At 40.9% G+C, this 22,407-nt stretch overlaps 1 long non-coding RNA gene across 1 annotated transcript in view; it reads right to left on the minus strand.

The window, feature by feature from the left end:
* The window catches only part of LOC142656392 (uncharacterized), a 34,479-nt gene that overhangs the window by 9,902 nt on the left and 2,170 nt on the right, over positions 1-22,407 (minus strand). Inside the window, exon 2 of the long non-coding RNA XR_012849670.1 lies at positions 17,554-17,594. This is a non-coding gene — a long non-coding RNA (uncharacterized LOC142656392). The remainder of the gene's footprint in view (positions 1-17,553; positions 17,595-22,407) is intronic.

Here is a 22,407-nt window from a genome sequence, read left to right on the forward strand (position 1 = left end):
TTTATGTCCCATTTTTTCTGTTTGTGTTTTTAAATTAGGAACGAAAAGTTCTGGTTAGGGACTCGCAAGGCACTGGGGACCCTTGACGTTGGGTTGCGAGCTTTGCGTATTTTGGCCAAAATAACAACTAATACCCCATGTTTCATGGATATTTCTTACTACGTATACTACACTTTTTTTCAGGACGCAGCCGGGTCTTATATGCTGGGAGGGCATGATGTGCTGGCGTTTGGTTTGGAATGCAGAGCAGCCCGCTTTAGCTAACACTAGCGGCGTTACAAATAGGCTGTTATTCGGCAAGATACGCCATGCCTGACGACCAGCACATTATCCCTCCACGTATTACACATAGTACTGACACCCCATGTACTATTCACAGCACTGACCCCTATTCATCACATTTATTTTATTTATTTATTTTTATTACATTATTACACAGTTCTGACACTTTCATACATACATATTTATTTTTTACCATCCATTCACACCCTAGCACTACACTGACACACATTTATCGCACACCTTTGAGCACTTAGTCCGCCACTCCCCTCAAGACTAGTGGGAGGGGCTATCACTATTTAATGCACACTCCTTCTGCAGCATTCTTTGACCCGTCTGCGTCCTGATGGGAACGGGTTTTCACCCACCCACCTACCTAGTGAGTATGGCCTTTTTTGTGGTTTTGATATTTATGTCCCATTTTTTCTGTTTGTGTTTTTAAATTAGGAACGAAAAGTTCTGGTTAGGGACTCGCAAGGCACTGGGGACCCTTGACGTTGGGTTGCGAGCTTTGCGTATTTTGGCCAAAATAACAACTAATACCCCATGTTTCATGGATATTTCTTACTACGTATACTACACTTTTTTTCAGGACGCAGCCGGGTCTTATATGCTGGGAGGGCATGATGTGCTGGCGTTTGGTTTGGAATGCAGAGCAGCCCGCTTTAGCTAACACTAGCGGCGTTACAAATAGGCTGTTATTCGGCAAGATACGCCATGCCTGACGACCAGCACATTATCCCTCCACGTATTACACATAGTACTGACACCCCATGTACTATTCACAGCACTGACCCCTATTCATCACATTTATTTTATTTATTTATTTTTATTACATTATTACACAGTTCTGACACTTTCATACATACATATTTATTTTTTACCATCCATTCACACCCTAGCACTACACTGACACACATTTATCGCACACCTTTGAGCACTTAGTCCGCCACTCCCCTCAAGACTAGTGGGAGGGGCTATCACTATTTAATGCACACTCCTTCTGCAGCATTCTTTGACCCGTCTGCGTCCTGATGGGAACGGGTTTTCACCCACCCACCTACCTAGTGAGTATGGCCTTTTTTGTGGTTTTGATAAAGTGAAATATGTCAGATTTGAAAAATGGGCTCTGAGCCTTAAGGCCCAAACTAGGCTGCGTCCTTTAGGAGTTAATATTGAAGTCAATGGTTTAGGGATACGAACGGAATGTCTTCCGTTTGTATCCGTCATTCATTCCGATTAACGAATCCATTTCTTCTACTGAGCATTACTTCCTACCACCAAATAAAGAAAAATAAAGAAATACAGAGAAAGATGGATCTGTTAAAAAATGAAGTTCATCGGATGGCAAACTGAAACAAGAGGGAGGTAAAGCGTTCGTTTGTCTACGGATCTGGCTAACAGATATGTAGAAAAAATGAAGTTTACCTTCTGTTTGTTTTCTGTTAGGCATCAATTTTTTCATCCCATTCCATTAAATTTTACGGATCTGTTAAAAATGTGAGGACCAACGCAGATGTAAACAGAGTCTTAGTTCCATTTTGACAGTGAAAATAGCATAGTATGCTGCAATATTGTATCCAGCACAAAAAAATTGATACCTAATGAAAATATGACTGATCCATCAAAATTCAATGGAGAAAAATTCTGCAGCATTTACAGTAGCAGAAAAGTGGATTTTGTTGCGGCTTTTCCCCATTGAATTCAATGGGTGTATAAAAGCCACAACAGAAAGCCCAGTGTTGCGACTTTTGCGGCATATTTGCAGCGATTACACCGCAAAAATCGCAGCTACAGATAATAAAAAAAAATCATACTTACCTGGAACGCCCTCCTCCTTCCTCTGCAGTCCAACGTCAGGCTGCAGCGATAGTCACATGGGATGACACATCCCAGAAGGCTGGTCTGGATGACCTCAGAGGCCGGCCTCCTGGGATGACGTTACATCCCATGTGACTGCCGCTGCAGCCAATCACAGGCTGTAGCGTCATCCAGGGAGGCCAGATCGCACTGCGATGGAGGGACGCATCACCATAACAACAACCTACTTAAGTATGAGCGGTTTTTACCGCGGCTTTCCACAGCGGAAATTCCATCCGAAAAAATGATGCCGTTTTCGGACGGAATGTACTGTGGGTTCCAGGTTGGATACGTTGCGTGGTTTTTACGCTGTGTATTCATCTCGTGGGAACCTAAGCGTTCAAACAAAGACTTATCATAGATGTCTGGCATGGTATAGGCATTGCACTGTGTTGGAGAGTACAGAACAGTCTGAATTGGTTCTTTGGATTGGTGTACCATTACAATATGTATGACGTATCCTTTAAAACAGAGTCATTGCCTGGAACAGAAAGTATATATAAATTTAAAAAAACAAAACCATGTGCACATTTTACTTCTTCTTGGAATATGGAAACGGCATGTGTCCTTTAGTGCATCAGTCCTTTAGGGAGTTTGCACCTATCTTGCAGCATTTGCAGTTTTATTAATGGTTGAACAAACATTTGACTTGACATTTCATGCCTTTCTCAATGGTATTGGTCTTCCTTTTTTTAGCAGACAACATTCTTTGTTAAAATCCATTTGCACTTAGGTCCTTAAATCAATGATTAATTATGCTAGACAATTGCATTGCATTGATATTTTGCCTCTGATAATTATCCTTTAATGAAAATAATTTTATCAAGCTCCAGAAACAAATGTACATTCTCAATAATGTACATATCACATTAATTGCTTTTAAATCTGATGAATACTGTAAAATATTTCAATATCAAGCCATTTTACAGAATTGTATTTAATAATTTTTACTAAAGATTAAATAATTCTTGGACTGACTAACAGAATAGTACACCAAGAAGAAATGCTGATATTACCTGAAAGTTTATTTTCCTCATTCCAAAGGCAGCAAAGATCTGGATTTCTCCTTCTGTCTATGTCTGTAAATAGTATATAAAAAAAATAAACTTTAACCCCTTAAGGACTAAGCCTGTTTTGGCCTTAAGGACACAGCCTATTTTTGCAAATCTGACGTGTGTCACTTTATGTGGTAATAACTCCAGAATGTTTATGCCTATCCAAGCGATTCTGAGATTGTTTTCTCGTAACATGTTGTACTTTATGATACTGAAAAAATTTCGTCGTTAAATTCAATATTTATTTGTAAAAAACACCAAAATTTAGAGAAAATTTGAAAAAATCTACATTTTTCTAAATTGTAATGTATCTGCTTGTAAAACAGATCGTAATACCACACAAAATATTTACTAGTTAACATTTCCCATATGTCTACTTTATGTTTGCATCGTTTTTTTGAACGTGCTTTTATTTTTCTATGACCTCACAAGGCTTAGAACCTTAGCTGCAATTTCTCGCATTTTCAAGAAAATTTCAAAAGGCTATTTTTTGAGGGACCAGTTCAGTTCTGAAGTGGCTTTGAGGGCCTTATATATTAGAAACCCCCTATAAAGCACCCCATTTTAAAAACTGCACCCCTCAAAGTATTCAAAACCACATTCAGAAATTATTTTAACCCTTTAGGAGTTTCACAGGACATAAAACAAAGTAGAGGTGAAATTTACAAATTTCAATTTTTTTTTACGAAATTCATTTGTAATACAGTTTTTTCTGTAACAACAAAGGTTTTACCAGAGAAATGAATATTTATTGCCCAGATTCTGCAATTTTTAGAAATATCCCACATGTGGCCCTAGTGTGGTAATGGACTGAAATACCGGCCTCAGAAGCATAGGAGCACCTGGTGGATTTTGGGGCCTCTATTTTATTAGAATATATTTTAGGCACCATGTCAGTTTGAAGAGGTCTTGTGTGCCAAAACAGTGGAAACCCCCCAAAAGTGACCCCATTTTGGAAACTACACCCCTCAAGGAATTTTTCAAGAGGTATAGTTAGCATTTTTAGCCCACAGGTTTTTTTCCAAATTTATTGGAACTGGTCTGTGAAAATGAAAATCTACTTTTTTTCTGAAAAAACATACGATGTTTTAGATTTTACAAGGAATAAAGGAGAAAAAGCACCCCCATATTTGTAAATCAATGTCTCCCGATTACGTCAATACCCCATATGTGGTAATAAACTGCTATTTGGACCCACAGCAGGGCTCAGAAGGGAACGAGGGCTATTTGGATTTTGGAGCGCAAATTTTGCTGCATTGGTTTTCGGTGCCATGTCGTGTTTGCAAAGCCCTGGAGGGACCATAACAGTGGAAACTCCCCAAATGTGACCCCATTTTGGAAACTACACCCCTCAAGGAATTTTTCTAGGGGTATAGTGTGCATTTTGATCCTACACGGTTTTTGCTGAATTTATGGGAATTATGCCGTGAAATTGAAAATCTAAATTTTTTCTAATAAAATGTAGTTTTAGCTCAGATTTTTTTAATTTTGACAACAGATAAAGGAGAAAAAACACCCCAATATTTGTAAAGCAAACTCTTCTGAGCACAGCAATACCCCATATGTGGTAATAAACTGCTGTTTGGACACATGGCGGAAGTTAGAAAGGACGGAGCGCCATTTGACTTTTGGAGCTCAAGTTTTGCTGGAATGGTTTGCGGCACCATGTCACATTTGCAAAGCCACTGAGGGGCCAAAATAGTGCAAACCCGGCAAAAGTGACCCCATTTGGGAAACTATACCCCTCGGGGAATTTATCTAGCGGTATAGTGAGCATTTTGACCCCACAGTTTTTTTGCTGAATTATTGGGATTATGCAGTGAAAATGAAAAATCTACATTCTTTCCACTAAAATGTTGAATTGTTTTCATTTTCACAAGGAATAAAGGAGAAAAAGCGCCCCAACAATTGTAAAGCAATTTCTCCCGAGTACGGCAATACCCCATATGTGGTTATAAACTGCTGCTTGGATACACCGCAGGGCTCAGTATGGCAGGAGTGCTACTTGGCATGTAGATTTTGGTTGATTGCTTTTTTGGGCGCCATATCGCATTTGCAGAGCCCCTGAGGTACCCGTACAGTAGAAACCACCGAGAAGTGACTCCATTTTGGAAACTTCACCCCTCAGGGTAGTCATCTAGGGGTGTACTGAGAATTTTGATCCCATAGGTGTTTCATAGATTGTATTAGAATGAGGCAGTAAAAATGAAAAATTATTTTTTTTCCCAAAAGTATGTAGTTTTGCACCCAATTTTTTTTTCCACAGGGTGTAATAGGAGAAAAAACAACACATAATTTGTTACCCAATTTTTCCCGAGTACGGCAATACCCCATGTGTGGCCCTAAAAGGAGTGCCATGTGGCTTTTAGAGCACAGATTTTGCTGGACTGGTGTACGGGCGCCATGTCGCATTTGCAGAGCGTTCTTAGGTACCAGAGTAGAGTGTAAAACCATGAGAAGTGACCCCATTTTGTAAACTACACCCCTCAAGGCATTTATCATTTACCTGGACATATCACAGGGCTTAGGAGTGAAAGGCGCATGTGAGAACTATTTTGGTGATTTTCGCAGCATTAGCCCACAACGGCAGGGCTCTGAGGTCAAATAGTAAAACAAACCCCCAAGTAGTGACCCCCATTTTAGAAACTGCACCCCTCAAGGCATTTTGACCACACAGGGTTTTTTTTTTCTATTAGAAATGAATGCTCAGTGGATGGTGCAAAGTGAAAATTGCAAATTTCCACAGGTATGTGCCATTTTAGTGCACAACATTTTGTGCCCAGTTCGTGCCACTGAAGACAAATACCTCAAACTGTTAAGCGGGTTCTCCCGGGTATGGCGATGCCATATATGTGGACGTACACTGCTGCTTGGGCACGCTGCAGGGCACACCATTTGGCTTTTGGAGCGTGGATTTTGCTCGCTAGTTGTTTTGTTTGGGGTTTTGCTGGTATTTCAGTTATGATGTGGGGGCATATGTAAGCTGAACATCAGGGGTATAATAAGAGAGTATAATAATGGGGTAAATAAATAATTATCGACAGATATGTGGCCGGTGTCACACTGATAAATGGCGCCCAATCTTATCCGCTTTTGGACACTTTGCACATTTTGCATTGCCATATTCTGAGAGCCAAAACGTCTTTATTTTTTCTCCACCGGAGCCGTGTGAGGGCTTATTTGTTGCGAGACAATCTGTAGATTTCATTGGTACCATTTTGGGGTACATGCGATTTTTTGATCACTTTGTATTTCATTTTTTTGGCAAGGAAGGTGACCAAAAACCTGCAATTCTGATGTTTTTTATTATTTATTTTTTTACGGCGTTCGCCATGCGCTATGAATGAAAATTTTACGTTATTCTGCGGGTCGGTACGATTACGGTGATACCAGATGTATATAGTTTTTCTTATGCTTTGAAGCGTTTGCACGATAAAATCACTTTTGTTTCAAAGAATTTATTTTTTCGTGTCACCGTATTCTGAGAGCCATAACTTTTTTATTTTTCCGTCAAAAAAGCGGTGGGAGAGCTTGTTTTTTGCGGGACGGGCTGCGTTTTTTAATGGTATAATTTTGGGGTACATGCAACTTTTAGATCCCTTTTTTTATTCTGTTTTGCGAGGGGTAGTGACTAACAAACAGCGATTCTGGAATAGTTTTTTATTAAAAATGTTTACGGTGTTCACCGTACGGGTAAAATAGTGTGATATTTTTATAGTTTGGGTCATTACGGACGCGGGGATACCACATATGTGTACTTTTTTTATGTTTTTTGGTTTTTCCTATAATAAAAGGCTGTTATATTTTTTTTATTTTTTTTACTTTTTTACAACATTTTTATTAACTTGTTTTAACTTTTTTTTTTTGTTCCACTAGGGATCTTGAAGGCATGAAGCCCTGATCGCTATTATAATACACTGCACTACCTACATAGTGCAGTGTATTAGAGCTGTCAGCTATTCACTGACAGCAAGCCTATTAGGCTTCGCCTCCCGGCGGGGCCTAATAGGCTTCCGTACTAGGAAGCGATTGTTAGGCTATGGTTGCCATAGCAACCATCGGAACACCCGTGGGTGCCGATGGTTGTCATTAGCAACCATAGGGTACGATCTAATCACTTAGATGCAGCTGACACCCGCGCCCATGGCAACCATCGTGGTTGCCGACAGGCTACAAGACACTTCGATGCATCGGTCACGTTGATCGATGCATCGAAGGGGTTAATCGGCCGGATCGGATCCTAGCTCTGGTCCTGGCCGTTGCAGAGGGGAGTCGGACAGCCGATTCCCGGCGGTGATAGCGCTGGCTCAGCTTCTGAGCCAGCGCCATCACATACACTATGTCATGGAGCTGTGATTGGTCAGTCTGCTTTGACTGACCAATCACAGCGATAGCCGGCAGGAGACCGCTGTGAATGGTCCCCTGACGTCTTACTGTGCCGGTCAACTGTCATAAACAGTTGACGGCACAGTTCTGTCACCTTGTCCTTTGACAGGGTGACAGTTTTTAGCCAGGACGCGCCGGTACGTCACTGTGCCTTAAAGCACTTCAATGCAAGACGTATCGGTGCGTCCTGGTGCGCTAAGGGGTTAATAGCTCTATCATTAACATTCTTGACAGAAACACCAACATATGTAATAGATGGGGTAGCGCAGCTGTCACATTCCACTTGAATAGGTAAAAGTACCTGATCGCTTTTTCTTGCATTAAATACATTTATACCCGTTATATATCCTCTTCTTGCAGTATAGCTATATTATGATAGTGGTAATGCATCGTTACTTCTTGGGTTACCATGGCTGATTACGTATTATGTATAATTAAATAAGCATAGTAGCCCCTGACTATACATAGCGAGATGACTAGAACCATTGTTGTTGTTCCTCTTTTTCTGGGTATGGATGATTTTGTTTAACCAAATAGATAGTGGTGGCAATATATGTGGCAAGCTGACACCGGTCTATTCTGGTTTATTTAATCAACTGATATTTGATGTTTGTATACTTTTTAATAAATGTATAATAAAATTATGTTTTTATATGAGAAAATACTCTGAGATATTCTTTGTAGGTGATATATTAGATTGTGAGTTTATGTCCCTTATCTACATTTGTTTATGTAGCATATTTTTATAATAATATATAATAGATAGCTAGGAATACTGTTAAGAAATTATTTTTGGGGTGGAAAAGAATTATTCTGAATGCTAGGAAAAAAATGTTTTAAGTAAGAAGACATTATTGTCTGCACAAAGAAAATAAGGACTATGAGCCACCTAGCTAAAAATGTTTTATTTTATTTTTTTGCCGTGGTGCTGCAGAAATAAACACTCAAATTATAGGACATTTTGCAGTTTGGATAGGTAGATAGGATAACTCTTCTACAATCCAAGCTGTAGAGTTTTGCCATCTTGGGGGTTGGGAAAGATAAACAGCATACATATTTCGTTATTGACTTTAAGGGCGGGTTCACACATGGCGGAATTCCACTTAAATTCCGCTGCGGACACTCCGCAGCGTTAATCCGCAGCGGAGCCGTTTCTCCATTGACTTTCACTTTAAATTAGCAGTGTTCGTTTACACGATGCGTACAATTCCGCTGCGGAGCATAGGCTGCGGAGCGGAATTTGGTGTCCGCAGCATGCTCTGTCTGTTGCGGAGCAGTGGCGGACTCATGGCGGAATTTCTCCATTGACTTCAATGGAGATTCAAAGTTCCGCAATGAAGTCCGCAGCTGTCATGCACATGTCATGTGTGCTGCGGATACGTCTTGCTTTTTTAACTTGACATTTCTTCATTCTGGCTGGACCTATGTATTTCTAGGTCTACAGCCAGACTGAGGAAGTCAATGGGGCTCCCGTAATGACGGGAGCGTTGCTAGGAGACGTCTGTAAATAGTCACTGTCCAGGGTGCTGAAAGAGTTAAGCGATCGGCAGTAACTGTTTCTGCACCCGGGACAGTGACTACCGATCCCAATATACATGTATCTGTAAAAAAACATATAAGTTCATACTTACCGAGAACTCCCTGCGTCTGTCTCCAGTCCGGCCTCCCAGGATGACGTTTCAGTGTAAGTGACGGCTGCAGCCAATCACAGGCAAAGCACAGGCTGCAGCGGTCACATGGACTGGCGCGTCATCCAGGGAGGTCGGGCTGGATGCCGAAAGAGGGACGCGTCACCAAGACAAGGGCCGGTAAGTATGAAAATCGTTTCCTTTCACTAGGGAAAGTGCTGTCCCTTCTCTCTATCCTGCACTGATAGGGAGAAGGGAAGCACTTTTCCCGCAGTCTGCAGCAGCCAGTCCGCATCAATTTTCTGCACATTTTGTGCAGATCCGCTGCAGAATCTGCAACGCAGATTCTGTGCGGCATCGATGCGGACAGTTGCGGAGGAATTCCGCCATGTGTGGTCATGCCCTAACTGATTATGGAGTCTGGTAAAAATGTTGGTAGGGGGAGATGTCCTGAGAATCTAATTAGTGTACAATGTAAAGCACTAGGTTGCAATTTGCCTACTCTTTTCACAGAAATAATCAAAAACAATAAAGGACATTCCAGGAAAGCCATTTTATCTTGGTCCAATGGTTCAAATTAAAGTTTCAAGAATCATGGTATGTTTCCAAGTGAGACAATGGTCTCTGACTATGGGTCTCAGCTTTCCCAGTGCCTAGGTGACAACTTGATCACAAAATTACTTAAATATAATATTGATAAATAATAAACACAGTATTAGTGGCTGACTGAGAATGATTTGGGCCCCTAGGCATTAAAAGTATTGGACACCTTAATCTCCGCTAAAGTCATGATGCTATAGTATTGGGTTAATAAAGTGTATTTGAAGATCCAAATTACAGTCGGGTTCTACTTTATGCTATGATTAAACATGGAATTTTATAATGCATGGAATTTTAAAAGCCCCATACAGAAGTATGGAACAGTCAAATATATTTCTACAGGAAATCTGCCATGTGTGAACATAACCTTAAGTGGCATGCTTGACACTGTTGATGGATTAAAAAGGCAACAGTGGGAGTCATTTAAAAAAAAAACATGCAGGCATGTAATTGGAACAAACCCACTTGCAAAAGTAGCACAATACCTAAAATAAACCCGAGTTAAAGGGTAACTAAATGTTCAACAAACTTCTGACATGTCATAGTGACATGTCAGTAGTTTTGATTGGTGGGGGTCCGAGCACTGACACCCCCACCAATTGCTAAAACGAAGCTGCAGAAGTGCTCGTGTGAGCGCACAGCCGCTTCGTTTCTGTTCGGCTTTTTCTGGAAATCGATGTAGCGGTGTACGGACTTAATAGAAAGTCTATGAGCCTGTACTCTGCTACAGTGGTTTTCCAGAAAAAGCCGAACAGAAATGAAGCTCATCGCTTACACGAGCACTTCTGCCGCTTCGCTTTAGCGATTGGTGGGTGTTTCAGTGCTCTGACCCCCACCAATCAAGGCTTCTGACATGTCACTAAGACATGTCAGAAGTTTGTTGAAAATTCAGTTACCTTTTAAACCTTATGTACTTTATTCTGACATCTGGCCAAGTTAATTGCCTCTTTAAACTTTATCATCATAATTTAACCATTATACATATATTTTGAACTGGGTCATTAAAACCTAAACAATGATAGATTAATGTTTCTTTTTTATCTTATGTAACAATTTAGTTCTATGACAAATGTATACAAATATGTGTTTTTTGTAATAGTCAGGAAATTGATTGACATCACCGGTTGTTCATAAGGAAATACAAATTTGTCAGCATTTTGCAGTATGAACCTTGGGACTCTGTACAGCAGAACAATTTATTTCCAATGAGCATGCACAAAGTAAGATTTATGACTTTTGCTTCTTAGATGACATTCCTTACATAGTTGCCGAGCGACAGCAAATTAAACAGAGCTGTGAATACTATAGGGCGTGTTTTTGTAATGAGGGAGAAGAGACAGTGGCAATAAGAAGATAATTAAGGTAACAACTTGTGAAAAATTAAAGTGTTTCTGTCTTTCATTTTTGAATCTCCGAGTATAAACTTTGCAGTTGTTAATTTAATTGCTGATGTTCACTGTATCCCTGTAGAATATTAAGGATTAATCATCTGCTTCATTCCAGCAAGAGATAAGACCTGGTTGAATTTAAATATTACTGTTTTAACCCTATCATCTTCTAATTTGACTCAATTAACATTTTTAATTAACAGTGCATATTTATTCTGTAAGAATTGTAATTATTTTATTTCCATCTGGGCTGCTATTGGTATCACAACTCTCCTGTAATTTAAAACATATCTATTTAATTTACTAATTTCTCATTATTTTCAAAACTCCCTTCCACAAACATTAACACAATCAGATTATACAAACATTGTAACACTGCTGTGATGAGATATTTTCATTGCAATGGTGGCGGTAAACATAAGCTCTACTACAGATACTTTCAATATGAAGGGTGAAGCAGTCTGCAGTGTGAAGCATTACAATAATCTTCCAAATACCAAAAACGAAACTGTGTGATGTTTTCTCTTCAGTTCCAAATATTGTGCATTGTATTTAGAAATTTATTTAATGGTTTTCCCATCAGGGACATTTATGACATATCCACAGGATATGTCATAAATGTCAGATAGATGCGGGTCCTACCTTTTTCTGCTCCAGCTGCCTCCCAGCCACTTCCTGACTATGTGGCCGGGAGTTACAAAAACAGCGGAGCGCGCTGAGCTACGCAAGTTCCGTAACTCCCATAGAACTGAATGGTAATTACGGAACAACATAGCTTGCATGCTACGCTGCTTCCGTAACTGCCATTCACAACTATGGGAGTTAAGGAAACAGTGTAGCTCAGCGGGCTACGCTGTTTTCGTAACTCCCGACCATATAGTCAGGAAGTGGCTGGGAGGCAGCAGGAGCAGAAAAAGGTAGCACAGGATTTAGGGGTCCCCGTTCTAGAGATAGGTGTGGGTCCCAGAGGTGAGACCCGCATCTATCTGAGATTTATGACATATCCTGTGGATATGTCATAAATGTCCCTGATGGGAAATGCCCTTTAAGGTTTTTAGTAAATGAATCTCAGATTTTTTGTAGATTTTAAGTAAAAGACATGGTATAAATATATTTTCAGGTGCAGTTGGTAATCTAAAAAATGCTGAGATTAGACTATGTTCAGACAGATTGGATTTGTTATAGGTAAATCCGACACATATTTACTGCTGAATCCGTGGCAGTAATCAGAGGCTTTTCTAAGATTTCTGCCATGGATGTGCAATTTGAAGTGCCACGGATACGCATGCAGATTCATCCGTATGAATGCAGAATTCATGGGAATAAATAGCATGTTACTTATTCTTGCCGATTTTTGCTTCTGTGCTGCAAGCAAAAATTTGTGCGGAAATTATTTGCAGCATGTAAATAGGTTTGCAGAAACCCCAATTAGAATTGTGGTTGAATTTGACGTGGATTCTGGTGCAGAATCTGTGCCCAAATCCGTGTCATATGCGTCACATGTGACTGGGGTCTTACAGTGCACTATGGGTTCAGTTGTTACATGCGTATGTTAGCTGCAATCAAGCACTCACTCTAAGGCCAGGTGCACACACACAGTTTTGATGCACGTTTTGGCACAAAGTCAAATTTTTTGGGGAAAAACTCCTTTTGTGCTGTCTCTACCACTCACACCATCTTAATAAAACAAGGGTAAAGCTTAGTGAAAGGTATAGTGCCACCCGCGGCCCGACACATTTACTATAATTTACACCAGAAAATGGCAAAAATTATAGCAGAAATCTACTCCAGCTTCTAGCAAGTGCAGATTTCACTTTGTGACACATGGAAAGCCAAAGATTCAACAAATTTATGCATTACAGGTCTGTGGCATATGGATCAATATGGCTCCCATAGCTTGAGGGGACAGGGGCTTCCCTCTGATCAGTATACCCATGGCCAAATATTAGCTTTCTAAGGACAAGCACTGTCCATATTCACTGCTGTGTCTCCTATCCTTATCTTTCAGTATTGAGTTCAGTGGACTGTCAGTTTGTAGTTTTGTTAAAATCATTTTTTTCCTCGCTGTGACTTGGGCAAGTCACACTTAATAAATAATTGTATCATGGCATTTAAAAAAAGAGTGAAGCTAAAGTGCTTTGTCAAGCTACAATCCTCTTTTTGGAAGCTGTGACAAAATTATTTCATTAGTGTGCTCTGCCTATGTCAAAGATAAAAAAAATTTAAGTATTACACTTGCAAGCTTACACTTAATTATTATTTGGCATTTATTGTCACAAATGCAATGCTGTGTAAACAGTGCATGCAAGTAAACTATTTTGGGGATGTTGTTAAAATGTACACAGAGATAGATGGATGGATAGATGGATGGATGAATGAACAGATGGATGAATGGACAGAACAAATTATGTTCCTTTTATTTTGAGTGGTGTAAGGCTGGATTCACACGAGCATGTTACGTCCGTAAAGGACGGAACGTATTTCGGCTGCAAATCCCGGACCGAACACACTGCAGGGAGCCGGGCTCCTAGCATCATAGTTATGTACGACGCTAGGAGTCCCTGCTTCCCTGCCGGACAACTGTCCTGTACCCTAACCATGTTTTCAGTACGGGACAGTAGTTCCACGGAGAGGCAGGGACTCCTAGCATCGTACATAACTATGATGCTAGGAACCCGGCTCCCTGCAGTGTGTTCGGTCCGGGACTTACGGCCGAAATACGTTCCGTCCTTTACGGACCGAACATGCTCGTGTGAATTCAGCCTTAGAGAAACATGGACTACTGGGATTACTGGTGCTTGTTTTCTGCAAAGATCATGATGTCAAGGTGAAAATTCAGACCAGCATTATTAGTCAAATTCTAATAAGTCTACTGTGACACACCTATACTCAACAACTGTGTTTAGCTCTCTCCATATCTCTGTCTAAGCTGAAAATAGCGCAGGATAGCGCTACACTGTCATATATGGTGGTTATACCAAACATCTCATTATTTTATACAACACTCCTGATTGACTGTTCAATTTTGAAATACACTGCAAATTAAAAAATGTTTTCTGTCACCAAACCATGCCAAATCCACAAATCCCTATTCATAGTTACAAAGCTGCCCCAAGGACAAAGACTCAAGGTGATTAGCCTCAGGCAAAACTCTCTGATCATACTAGAGGTTGTAAAAAAAACAAGCCAAAGCTAAGACCAGTGTAGTGGGATCAGACTGTAATTAATAGCATCATCACAAGTCTAGAACAAACAGGGAAAGGAGTTGTCAAGGCCAAGACTGATGGTCCGCAACAACAAGGCAATTAATAGGCAGAAATGAAAAACTTGAGAATGCTAAAGAAACAAACCAGGTTAGTATCAGGCCACAAAGGGCAAAGATGACTAACTGGAGCACTAAGTTCAATGCTTTAGCAACTAAACACTATAACCCTTTGGGGAATAGAATCGTAACTTGGGCCCAAATATGAAATCTGTAATAGACCCTAACACCACTACCAACCATGTACTGTTTATAGTACATGTGTCTTCTTATTTAGTAGAGCGGCCTTTGGGCCCCCTCAGGAATCAGGGCCCGGGTGCAGCTGTTGTCTGTGCACCCCGTATAGCTACGCCCTTGTCAGAAGACAAAATTCCATAGTGTCTCTTATGTTTTGATTTACTAGGCAGAAGACTGCATTGCTGCATATCTGATGTGCATAAAGCACAGAGCAAGGCTTTATTCAGAAGAACGGGAAAAACGTCCGTGCCGACCTATATTAGTCTATGGGGCCGTGCGGACATGTGCGTGCTTTTTATTCAGCGTGAGTCCGCTGAAAAAAAGTCACGACATGTCCGTTCTTTCGGCGTTTTGCGCGAATCACGCGCCCATTGAAGTCAATGGGTGTGTGAAAACCATGCATGCCGCACGGAAGCACTTCCGTGCGAACTGCGTGATTCACGCAACAGCTGTCAAAAGGATGAATGTAAATAGAAAAGCACCACGTGCTTTTCTGTTTACAAACATCCAAATGGAGTGTCATAATGATGGCGGCTGCGCGAAAAGCACGCAGCCGCGCATCATATGCTGCTGCCACACGGAGCTGTTAAGTGGTTTTTGCGCACACAAAACGCCACGTTTTTGCGTGCGCACAAACGCCACGCTCGTGTGAATGAGGCCCAATAGTGATAAATTTAATGACCACTTAAAGAGGCTCTGTCACCAGATTTTGCAACCCCTATCTGCTATTGCAGCAGATAGGCGCTGCAATGTAGATTACAGTAATGTTTTTATTTTTAAAAAACGAGCATTTTTGGCCAAGTTATGACCATTTTTGTAGTTATGCAAATGAGGCTTGCAAAAGTCCAAGTGGGTGTGTTTAAAAGTAAAAGTCCAAGTGGGCGTGTATTAGGTGCGTACATCGGGGCGTTTTTAATACTTTCACTAGCTGGGCGCTCTGAAAAGAAGTAACATCCTCTTCTCTTCAGAACGCCCAGCTTCTGACAGTGCAGATCTGTGACGTCACTCACAGGTCCTGCATCGTGACGGCCACATCGGCACCAGAGGCTACAGTTGATTCTGCAGCAGCATCAGCGTTTGTTACTTCTTTTGCAAGCCTCATTTGCATAACTACAAAAATGGTCATAACTTGGCCAAAAATGCTCGTTTTTTAAAAATAAAAACGTTACTGTAATCTACATTGCAGCGCCTATCTGCTGCAATAGCAGATAGGGGTTGCAAAATCTGGTGACAGAGCCTCTTTAAGTGCATAAGGGTGAGCATTTTTTTCCTTAGATATCTGCTCTACACTAAATATCTAATTGTATGCATATTCTATGTAACAAGAATAGAACACAGAAACAGTCTAAAGTATGAATACAGGATATATACCCAACAGAATAATTTTATTTTACAGGTGATTGAACAATTTGTAATTAGCTCTGGAATTAACATACAGAATCCTCTGAGTACTGACAGTAGTATGGTGAAAATTAAGTAGAGGAAATTATGTACTAAGTGTGAAATAAATCAAAATTAACATCCATGTGACAACACACACAAACTAACACACACACACACACACACACACACACACACACACACACACACACACACACACTGTTTGTTAGCTTGGTCACTCTAATGATTTCTCTGTCAAACACATTAGATGTCGATGTCGATATGACAGCGGCATTTAATGGGTTAAACTGTCGGAATCGGAGCACGCTTCGATTCCGGCAGTTGCAGCAGGAGCCAGGCTGTGTATAACAGCCGTGCTCCTGCCGCTGAACGCGTGGGTACACTGTCAGTACCCACGCGATCAGAGGACGGATATATCCATCCTCCTGCGCGAACCAGCAGCTGCAGAGGATGGATATATCCGTCCTTCGGCGTTAACAGGTTAATAACACCTGAAAAAACAAAACAATTATTATTCTTACCTTTCTTGGGTCCAGCGTTGGAGCCGCAATGTCAGCGAGCTGGGCCCTATATATAATCCTATCATGTGTGATATTGTCTGCTGATCTACTGTATCTAATCCTATCATGTGTGATACTGTCTGCTGAGCCAATGTATCTAATCCTATCATGTGTGATACTGTCTGCTGAGCCACTGTATCTAATCCTATCATGTGTGATACTGTCTGCTGAGCCACTCTATCTAATCCTATCATGTGTGATATTGTCTGCTGAGCTACTGTATCTAAACCTATCAAGTGTGATACTGTCTGCTGAGCTACTTTATCTAAGCCTATCATGTGTGATACTGCCTGCTGAGCCACTGTATCTAATCCTATCATGCGTGATATTGTGTTGTGAGCTACTTTATCTAAACCTATCAAGTGTGATACTGTCTGCTGAGCTACTTTATCTAATCCTATCATGTGTGATACTGTCTTCTGGGCCCTATATCTAATCCTTTTATGTGTGATACTGTCTACGGAGCCACTGTATCTAATCCTGTAATGTATGATACTGTCTGCTGAGCCACTTTATCTAATCCTATCTATAGCTATAGGGTCATATTGCTATAGATATGCTGTCTCATAAATACAGATACACGCATGCATTTTTTTTTGGGGGGGGGGGCACATATGTATTGGGGCTTTTCCCCCTGATGTCTTAAGTCCTTAGTGACGCCCCTGGCTCTGCTAGTGCTACATTGTTGGATCACTTAGGAGACCAAGCGGTGCAGATGAAAGCTGCGGGCCATCAGCCATGAGAAGTTTTGGGGGGCAAAGAAAAACCTTTGCATCGGGGCCATGAGCCTTTATCATACGCCTCTGGCAAGGGAGTTCTCCGTTTGCAAGATTGGAACATCAGCATGATGAGAGACTGGATCAGAAGAGTGTAAACGGGAAAGGGAGTCAGCCTTACCATTCTTTGATCCAGGTTGGTACGTAATATGGGAGTAGAATCTGGAAAATAAGAGAGCCCATCAGTTTAAACAGCTTAACAGCTCTGATATACATTGGTCCCTCTTGCAATATTAATTGGTTCCGGGGCAACGATTGTAAGTTGAAAATATTGTAACTTGAGACCATAACTCTATGGAAAACTAGGAATTTGTGCCAAAGTCCCCAAAATGTAAACAACAGAAAAGAAAAAAAAGATGATTTAGCAGATGACTAATACAGATAAAGGAAGTTCTCCCATATAAAAGTCAGAAATACTGCAGCTGCTGGAGGCTGTAAATCACTTTCTATGATGGGGACAGGAGCTTCTTAAGGAGCCTGTATATTACACAGTGTACCAGAAATATAACATGGAGCCGCCTTCACCTGGCATCCAAAGAAGTAACTCATTCTGGCACAGGACATGAAGTACTGTACCCTAGAGAGGCAACAGGTTTTTTTTTCCAGTAAAATGCCCATGCTGATTGGCCAGCCAATCAGACGCACCCGTGATCTAGATCTTTTGTGGCATTGTATGTAGAATGTGGTTTCAAGTTACAATAGCCCAGGAAAGACCATTGTATGTTGAAAATATTGTAACCTGAGGCCATTGTAACATGAGGGACCACTGTATTCTAAACTCTTGTGGTCCGTGTAGAGTTGCTCCTTTCAACAAATACTGCCATTCTTCCAATTTCAGTTTAATAGTTAATAATTTCCAATCAGCAACATCATAATCTTTTTTGGTCTGAACAATTTTCTTATAGATTAAGTTGATCCTGCTCACTGTTGCTGGTTGTCTGTGTATCGAACTTGGATTGTATCCTGGCAATGTCTTTGTCTCACTCTACAACCTGTTGCCACTTATCTGCGTACAGAATTTGGATTGCTTCATGACTGTAAATGCTATGGGGTATGTGGACCCACTAGGCCTCTCCGCCATAGCGAAGTAGCAGCTAGCCAAACAATAGTCAATGATAGTCTATAGGACAAGAGTACCTGGATAGGAGATTTGGCAGACACTTGACGTGGCAGACACTTGGCACAGATGACACTTGGCACAGATAGTGAACTCGACTCTGACACTAGACTTCGAACTGGAGAAAACACAATTACGGAATATGGGATACAGGATACGGGAACACAGGATACAGAATACAACTAAGGGACCAGTTGCTAAATGAACATGGATAGACACGACAACGCTCAGGCAAGGAGGAAGAAGACAGAGTCCTTTTTAAAGTCCAGGGCGCATAGGGAATGGTTAGGGAAAATTACACTGGTGTGCGCGCTAGCCAGGAACGGGGTTCGCACACACCCTACAGGAGTCAGTGGAAGACCAGCAGCCGCATGTGCTGGCATCTCCGGGGAGGGATACGCCGGCAATTTAGAGTGTCCTGTGGTCACTGCTGCCGTTGAGTGGGACGTGCCGTCGGTTCACTTTTACCATGTAATAGAGAAAATAATGTTTGAATCTCACAAAATAGGGAACTCTTTTCTGGCCCTGTTCATTTCCATCTCCCTTTTTACGGACCTCTCAGCAGCAACCTTACAAGCCCGCAGAGATTTTCTTCCAGTGGCGAAAACCCTATATGATAACAAGATCAAATATAATGGGGATTTCCCACCAAACCAAACTACTCATCTCCCGACATGGCTCCTCCACTGTAGCTGCATCGGTGGAGGAAGGTCTGGAACTTCTCCAACGCTGGAATATCTCCCCGACTAACAGTTTCCATTCTCCTGCGATCTCCAGTTTACCTAAACCCATCATGGAAGAGTGGAAATTGAGGGCTAAATCAACACCAAAAACTTGAACCCTGCATTATGCTATCTCAGGTTAGTTTACCTGTATCCATGTCTGGTCCATAGAGTCATTTATTGGACTGTCGATTCTATATCTCTCCCCTTGATAACTACGGTGCGTGAAATGCACCAAGAATTTATGGACACTTGCTCCTTATTATTTATTTTTGGGTTATTCTGTTTGTGCTCATGTATTCCATCATTCAATTGTGCTCTCACTTTATTATGTTTTGCAATACTCGTCTGCATTAATATCATAACTTACAATGGTACTAATGGTAGCTTCGTTAAATGGTAGAGGGCTTAATAGTCCTTTCAAAAGAAGTATGTTGTGGAGGGAGGCCAAATCACTAAAATGCGACGTCTTATTCATCCAAGAAACACACTTCCACAAACATAAAACTCCAACGTTTAGTAATAATCTTTCCCTCATATTTACATGTCTTCCTCTATGGCTAAGCACATGGGTGTGCTAAGTGCAGTGCGTCATTAGGTAGCTTTCAAACTTCATGAATATATAACAGACCCTTAAGGCAGGTATATAGGTTTGATCTGTGATATCAATAACATAACATCTACTTTTTTTAATGTTTATTTTCCAAACAAATGACATTCTAGATTCTGGTCTTCCATTGTTTCAAAAATTACGGACTTAAGTAAATTATCGGTGGGGATTTCAACACAATATTGGATCCTGACTTAGATTCCACCACAGATAGACAACATATTATGGCTTTGGCTCCTTCCATTGTGAAGGAAGGTTTTTATGATATCTGGAGATGTCAACACGGTAATGAATGCGATTATTCGTTCTTCTCCCCAACTTGCAACTCCTACTCCAAAATAGATTTCTTTCTACTAAATAAGCTTGCACTCCTACAGTCGTCAACTTCCAGTATAGGGACCATCACATGGTCAGATCATGCCCCTAATATTAATTATGCTTCAGGAACAATTTTCCTTCTCACCCCCCTCTCAGTGGAAATTAAATGACCATATCGTTAATCACACAGATTTTGCCACAAAACTTAAGAGTGATCTTATGTCATACTTTGATATCAGCAAAGATTCTGTATACAATCTGCATGTCTTATGGATTGCCCAAAAAGCATACATGCGCGGAATTCTTTTCCAAGCTTGCGCGCAAAAGTAAAGAAAAGATGTGTTAAAGATACTAATGATTTATTAGTGTAAATTTGTCATCTAGAATCTCAAAATAAAACAGCTACCTTATTATCTCGCTCCCTACAACTTTGTATGCTCAGACTACAATTACGAACACTGTTAGCAGCGAAACATGATTATCACTATAAGAGACTGCAGATGCAATTTTATGTAAATAATAACAAAGCAGGTGCTTTTCTGGCCAAACAGATTTATCAATCGTCTCCAAACTCCTGTTTAGCATTCCTGATAGATAAACAAGGTAAGACGGTATCAGATCCTCGCCTTATAACGGATCAATTCCGATCTTATTATAGTTCCCTTTATAATCTACAGGAAGATCCCTCTGTACTCAGCCAACAGCAGAAGATATTGATAGTTTTTTAATGGGGTTAACCTTCCTTCCATAACAACCGCTCAAATGGATTCCCTATCATCCCCTATTTCCACCCAAGAGGTTGAGAAGGCGATCGCCACACTGAAACTTTTTAAGTCACCAGGTTCGGACGGATTTACGAATGCATATTTTAAGCAATACTCTAGTATCCTATCCCCTTACTTAACGACTAGCTTTAACAAAGCCGCGGAGCAAGGAAAATTCCCCCCTGAAATCCTGTCGGCAACTATAGTCACATTGCCTAAGCCTGGGAAAGACCAGCCATTTCCAGCCAATTATAGGCCTATCTCGTTTCTGAATATGGACCTCAAATTATATGCCAAGATATTGGCTATGATGCTGGTAGATATTCTACCTACGCTCATTGATCCTGATCAAGTGGGATTTGTGTCCAGTAGACAATCAGCGGATGGCACTTGCTGCTTCTTTGATCTCATTCAAACAGCGGAGTTCTCTCCAACACCTTCTCTGCTTCTTGCTTTGGATGTGGAGGCGTTTGACAGGGTCTACTGGGGTTACGTGTCTGCTACAATGGATAAATTTGGCTTTCAAGGGATGATAAAAGCTGACATTCTAGCATTATACTCATATCCTTCGGTCAGGGTACTTACCTCAGGTTTCTTATCTGATAGATGTAATATTATCAATGGCACCTGGCAGGGGTGTCCCTTATCACTAATCATCTTTACACTTGTGATGGAACCCTTCGCGCAACACATCAGATCCAATTGTAATATTCATGGTGTTGTGGTTGGTGGTTCTTCACATGTCATAGGTCTTTACGCGGATGATGTCATCCTCTCCATTACCAAACCTACCGCCTCTCTACCAGAAATTCAACTCACTTACTACAAATTTGGAAAAATATTATATTATAGGATTAATCCCTCCAAATCTCAAATTTTAAATGTAGGTATAGCTCCCCTGACTAAATCTGCTCTAACACCTAGCTTCCCATGTTTGGCAAGGCAAATGTATCACATACCTAGGTATCAACTTAAAGGGGTTATCTGGGGACCAAAAATTGCATTGCAATAATATATTTATGTGAAACTAAGTAACTTACTAATATACTTTAATTAAAAATTCTGTACTAAACGTAAGAATGATTCAGTAAGTGCTGGAGCTTTTCTAATAGTGATGACGCTCCGACACTGCCCCATGTGCCTCTTGCTTCATGTGCTGTTCGTGAACATGACCGCAAGGGGCTGTCACATTGCCTATTGTTTGAGTCCTGAGCAGAGCATCAGCTAGCGCTTTGCTCGGGACTCCAGCACTGCTCCCGACGTCCATATTTGGTCAATTCAGAGGTTTCCTATTGCTGGAGTCCCCGAGCAGAGCATCAGCTGAGGCTCTGCCTGGGAACACCACATCTTCTGCCATGACTAGACCTTGAACCAAGGGGGGAATGGGATTCAGGATTTAAAGAAATATGACCTAGCAGCAGTTTTGGATCAAACCAAATTTTGG

Source organism: Rhinoderma darwinii, chromosome 6 (assembly GCF_050947455.1).
Source record: "Rhinoderma darwinii isolate aRhiDar2 chromosome 6, aRhiDar2.hap1, whole genome shotgun sequence".
Lineage (NCBI taxonomy): Eukaryota > Metazoa > Chordata > Amphibia > Anura > Rhinodermatidae > Rhinoderma > Rhinoderma darwinii.